We start from the raw sequence: 6,000 nt of genomic DNA, 5'->3' as shown, positions 1-6,000 counted from the left end.
ACCACTTCAATATTTGCACTCACAAAATAAATTACAGCAATCAAGACACTATAGGTGGATGGGATTTCTAAAACAGTTTCATCTTGTCATCAGATATAAGAAAGACATACACAATAAGGTTGCAAATATGTTATCTAGACAAATCATAAATGCATCTACTATACTTAAGCATAACTCAGTATTGCATGAAAGCTACATTGAACAATATGCTCAAGATGTAGATTTTAAAGATGTATATGAAACTTTAAGTCACGGAAAACAAGTAGAAGAATGGGATTATCATGTTAAGAACCAACTCTTGTATCATTTGGGAAAGTTATGCATTCTTCAAACTAAAAGAGTTAACATAATCCGGGAAGCACACACTTCTCTAATATCAGGGCATTTTGGTGTAAGTAAAATAGTTGCGCAGCTTCAAAGATTTTGTTATTGGCCAAGAATGAATGAAAAAATTTCTAGTAATGTTAAAGGGTGTACCATGTGTGCTAAAAGCAAGCTCAACAATAGAAAACTAGGCTTGTACACTCCACTTCCAGTTCGTTCTCATCCTTGGGAAAGTGTTTCCATGGACTTTGTTGGGGGACTACCAAAATCTAGAAAAGGTCATGACTATTTATATGTTATTGTGGAGATGTTTAGAAAAATGTGTATTTTAATTCCTTGTAACAAGCAGATTACAACTGAACAAACTGCAAAGTTGTTCTTTTAGCATGTCTGGGTGCATTTTTTGTTACCCACTTCTATTGTCTCTGATCGAGGTTCCCAGTTTGTTGGGAAGTTTTTGTCAAGTCTATGGGAGTTAATGGACACCAGACTGAATAAGAGCATATCCTTTCATCCATAAATAGATGATCAAGCAGAGGTGGTCAACAAGACAGTGATCCAGTTGCTCAGGGGCTATTGCAGCAAGCATCCCAAGCTTTGGTATGAACATTTGTGTTATGTCCAACATGCTTACAGCCGTGCTAAACATTCTTCTACACAAAGATCTCCTTTTGAGACTTGTTTTGGTTTTATACCAAGGTCTCCCTTGGATTTTTTCTTTAGTAAAGACATAATAGTTGATGGACACAGTGATGTGGACAAAGCAACCAAGTTCATTAAACGAATCCAAGAAATTCACCAGGCATTGCAGGAACAACTGGAAAAGAGCCAAGCCAAGTATAAGGCAAGGCATGATAAGCATCGAATTGAGCATAGCTTCCAAGTTGGTGATCAAGTCTGGCTGTACATCAGCAAAGACAGAATGCAAGGTGAAGGAAAGAAGATGAAACCAATAAGGTATGGGCATTTCAAGATACTTGAGAAAATTGGTGAGAACGCTTTTCGCCTTGATTTTCTAGCCTACATGCACATCTATTTAGTAGTTAATGCAGGGAACTTAAGACTATTTGAACATTCTTTGATTGAAGATCCCGAAGAATAAAGTTAGTTTCCTTCTATTGATGATCTGTTGCCTGAATATCTCAATGAGTTGCAAGGAGATACAGTTCTAGATAGGAAGGTGAGAACTACGTGCAGAGGGGATGTTGAGTACCTCAGAATTGGACTCAAAGGTTCAAAACCAAGAAGTGCAATATGGATAGAGATTGGATAGGTGAGGAAGCTGTATCCTCACTTGGTTGATGCTTAAAAACCAACTTTTGCTGGTCCAAAAGCCTTTTTCAGTGAGAAGGCGTGATCCAAAATGGATCCAAGAACTCTCTAAGTCTTCAAAAATAGTTTGAAAGATAAAAACAAACGCATGGGAAGAACCCTTAGAAACATCGAAAAACACTATCGGGAGGCAAAAAACAAAAGAAAACAATGAAAACAGAGCTATCAACAACTTGAACAGTGAATGCACATGAGACATCAGATCTGGCTGATCAACAATCCAGATCTGGTTGGCAAATCACAATCGGTAGTGGTGAGTGAAGGTTATCATTGGAGATCACATGATATACGCGAGAGCGATCAGTGGGGTCAACGAGGACCGTCGATCAAGCATGCATATTGACGGCCCACATTGCATCACAACATCGTGTCGACAAACTACAATAGAGCACTCACCAAATGGCCCAAGGTGATCGCGATATGCGATTGCGATCAATCGCAATGCGATATCACAATCGGCAAACACAATGGAGTGGGGCTATATGCATACATATATACGATGCGATTAGCCGGACCCGATGGAAACATAAACACCACTTCATAAGATTTGAGATCCGTCATATAACATTTTTAATGTATTTTTGTGTACTTCATTTGTTAAACGAAATACAAAGGGGAGCACCGATGTGATGAAAAGTGGACCCGAAAGGGTTTGGGAATAAAAATGTATAATGTTTCAAATTCGCCCAAAGCCATTTTTACAAAAGTTTGTAATGTTTTAATGTATTTTAACATACAAAAGGAAATCACGAGTTAAGTGGGATTTCGGGCGGGAAAAAAGTGGTAAGTGGTTTGGGCTGGGCTCTGCCCGAGCCCATACATTGGTTGCCACGTGTCCAGGCCAAGGAAAGAGAAAACCACCCTCATCGGGCGGTTAACCCTCGTATGAAAGGGCCGCCCAAAATGAACCACGAATGTTGGATCTGGATCTCCCAGATCAACGGTGGAGATGTGATATCGCTACAAAGGACGACCCAATAGGAGTTATAAAGTGGATTCATAATATTTGAAGTCTGGATGAACAATGTTTTGAAGGATTTTCTGTGTTTTTGCAGTGTTTCTCTGTGTTAACGAAAAATGGCCATTTCAAGGATTTCCAAGACCCGATGCACATATCCATTGCAGAATAGGTGGCTGCCTCCCCTGAAGGTATTATGCAATGATTATTTAACACTATAAGAGGGAATTCGAGTGGAAAGAGGCCGGGAGACAGAAAGCCGAGAAGAGGAAATGAGCAAGCATTACAGATTGGCTTTAAAGCAACATAAGATAGTAGACAGAGGCAAGCAGTAGTACAAGGCAGTGCTGAGACAGAGAAACAGAGACAGAGAGTCTATGAGGAGAGTCTGTGTACTCAGAAGAGACTTGGGGGATCCAAGTAAAGCCTTATTGTTTTGTATATGTTGTGTGAAGCTCAAATTGAGCTCACTGTTGTAAAAATTTATTTTGAAGACATAATAGAGAGGTCACCACTAAAGGCTAGACCATGAGATGTAGCCTAGGAGTATTGGGTGAACTCCTTATTAAACTTGTTGTGTTTATGTGTGTTGTCTATTATGCTTATTTACTACTTCATTGTCTATGTATTTTGAAATCTTATCGATTCATTGCACAAAATAACATAGACAAATCCATGCACATGAGTATGTAATACCTTATTAATTGTTTAAGATCTCATTACAGATCAGAATCTTTCATTCACTGTTTGCATGCACGATCATTCACTTATGCTTACACTTAGTATCACCATGCATTCACATTCACATTCGCTTTCAGTTGCCTGTCGGCGAGTCTGGGTAGCCTTGGCCTAGACTCTACCTCACCAAGACAACATTGCGCAATCCTGAGAGGTAAGGCTCTGCCTTCCTCTCAGGAAACGTGCTCCCAATGACTGTCCTCCAGTCTTGCATTATGCAATTATGAGGGACAGTGACTGCTGGCCCAGAAAATTGCGCAATGCAGTCACTGAGCCTGCAACCATTTCCAACTGAGATTGCACATTGCACAATTCTAGCAGTCAATAGCCAAAATGGATTGTGCATTGTGTAGTTCCAATAGTCAATTAACCTCCCAACAACCTAGACTGTGCCTTGCACAGTCTTGGGAGTCAGTCTCCTGACCTCCCAGCGGAAATTGCGCAACCTTCATGATTAGTCACACACGTATGTTGCAAGTCAGTTCTCAAGTTCATTTTGTTTTTCGAATGACAGATTGCTTGCCATGTATCTAGGTATCACAGGTGTTCATCTGCCTCTCAGCAGTACAGTTACACTAGTTTCCAAGAGAGTGGAGTCGAAGACACCATTGAGAGCACACTTGGGGATGCAGTCGATCAAGTGTCTATGGACTTACCTACCCATGAAGACATCAAGTTGTTCATAGAAAAGGACATCAAGATGTGACGACAACAGCATCACAACGAGAAAAATTATGAAGAACAGCTGAAGGCAACATATTGGATGCAACAAATGCAAGAGAAAGGTTGTTGAAAAACAAAGGCGGAACAAAGTTGCAAGCGCAAGAAAATCCACTTGTGGTGAAAGAAACTTTGGAGACTCGGGCTATGAAGTGACGACGTGACATGAAGATCACACGAAGGCAGAGAACAGAATAGAGAAGGAATTGCATTTGCTCAAGCAACAACTCAAGGAAGAAAAAGAGCTACATAAACAAGAGATTGAGTTGCAACAAGAACAGGTACATCATTGGGCGCAACATGCACTGATGGATGAAACTGCACCTGTACAAGTTAAAGATCTACCCCAGCAGCTGGCATAGAGCAAGCAGGGTGAGCAATGTTGTTGATCACATGCAAGGTAATTCAGGAGCATGCATGTCATTATGCGCATGCATGCGATCCCACCCATTCAACACACTCACCGAGGCAAACACAAGAAGCAAGTCCAACTGGAGCTGAACATGCAATGGACAACTGATGCGCATAACCACTAGCACACACTGGAAGATCAACACAAACACTATGCATTAGTGTGTTTCTGGCTTGGCCACACCCAAGAAAACCATGCACATGTTAGCAGACGAGTTGGATGGAGGAGCTACACAAATGCACCGGATGCAACGAAGGCAAGAGTTCACTTCAACAAGATGTCACCATGGAGCACATGCACACCATCACAAATGACCAATATTAGCATCAACCCATCACCTTCACCATCACAAGCATGTCAAAGATTTGGTCTCACCATAATGGACCAAGTGTTAGTGATGTCTTGCATGGCTTTCTCAAGCCATTTTGTCTCACATGAGCACATGTGCATTGTAATGTAATGTCTTGTCAAGTGGAAGTTCAAGTGTCGATAGTTGGATGTAATAGTCATAGAGTAGATGAAGAGTCATGAGGGTAGATGAACTGTCACAAAGGGGAATATTAAGGGTCACCCCACCCTTTTCTATAACTATAACCTCATAACTCACTGTAAAGGCTTTTGGTCAGCCAAGCTTTCGATATGTCTATCTTAGAGAGATCTTGGACAATATTGTAATGAGCCTTGGCTTTTGTTGATCTAGACTGTCATTGATGTCAATATGGCAATATTATAGGATACTAAATGATGATATGAAGCCAAGGAGAAGCAGAGTAGATCCGTGAAGAAACAGGAGCAAGAAGCCAAGCAGCAAAGCCATCAGGGAAGCCATTGGAGGTCAAGAACAAGAGCAGTCAAAGAACAGCTATCAGAAGTAGTTTATCGAAAGCCATCATGAAGCCAAAGCGTAAGAGGAAGAGGTCATTGGAAGCCACGAAGAGCCAAAAAGAGGAACACATCATTTAAAGAACAAATATTGAAGGAGGGGAAGAGTGAAGAGAAGCCACAAGAAAGCCAAGCCATGAGTAAGAGTCTGTTACAAATTGTTCTTATTAAAATATCGCATATGCTCAAGAGTAAGAGCCATATCAGAGATATCGCATGAAATATCGGAGGAGCCAACATAGCGGAGGAGTATTGCAGAGTATCAGAAGAGTTAATGTTGGAGGAGCCATATCAAGAGTATTGCATGTAATATATGCCCAAGAAGAACTGGTAGGAAGAATTCATCAGAAGGAGCAAATAGTAACACGCAGTGAGGAAAGAGACAACAGGAGCAACAACTATCAGAAGAGTGGGGGTAGGAAAGTGCGACTCAAGTCCCACACTCATGAAGTCCCGTACTCAATCCTAACCGTCAATCTCATAGTCAACCTTGATATCACGGTCAACTGAGGGGGTTAAGGCTGGTTTTTTAATCCATGTGCCAGTCGAAGTCCCACAAACCATTTTTTGTGATGAAGTTGTGGACCTGGTTGAGTTATCAAAAGAAGCTTATTGGAATACCGCATCACAAGTT

Source organism: Pinus tabuliformis, chromosome 5_2 (assembly GCF_031772625.1).
Source record: "Pinus tabuliformis cultivar Carrire ecotype Pingquan chromosome 5_2, CPIR1, whole genome shotgun sequence".
In the NCBI taxonomy this organism is placed as follows: domain Eukaryota; kingdom Viridiplantae; phylum Streptophyta; class Pinopsida; order Pinales; family Pinaceae; genus Pinus; species Pinus tabuliformis.
Note: the sequence above shows the minus strand (reverse complement) of the source record.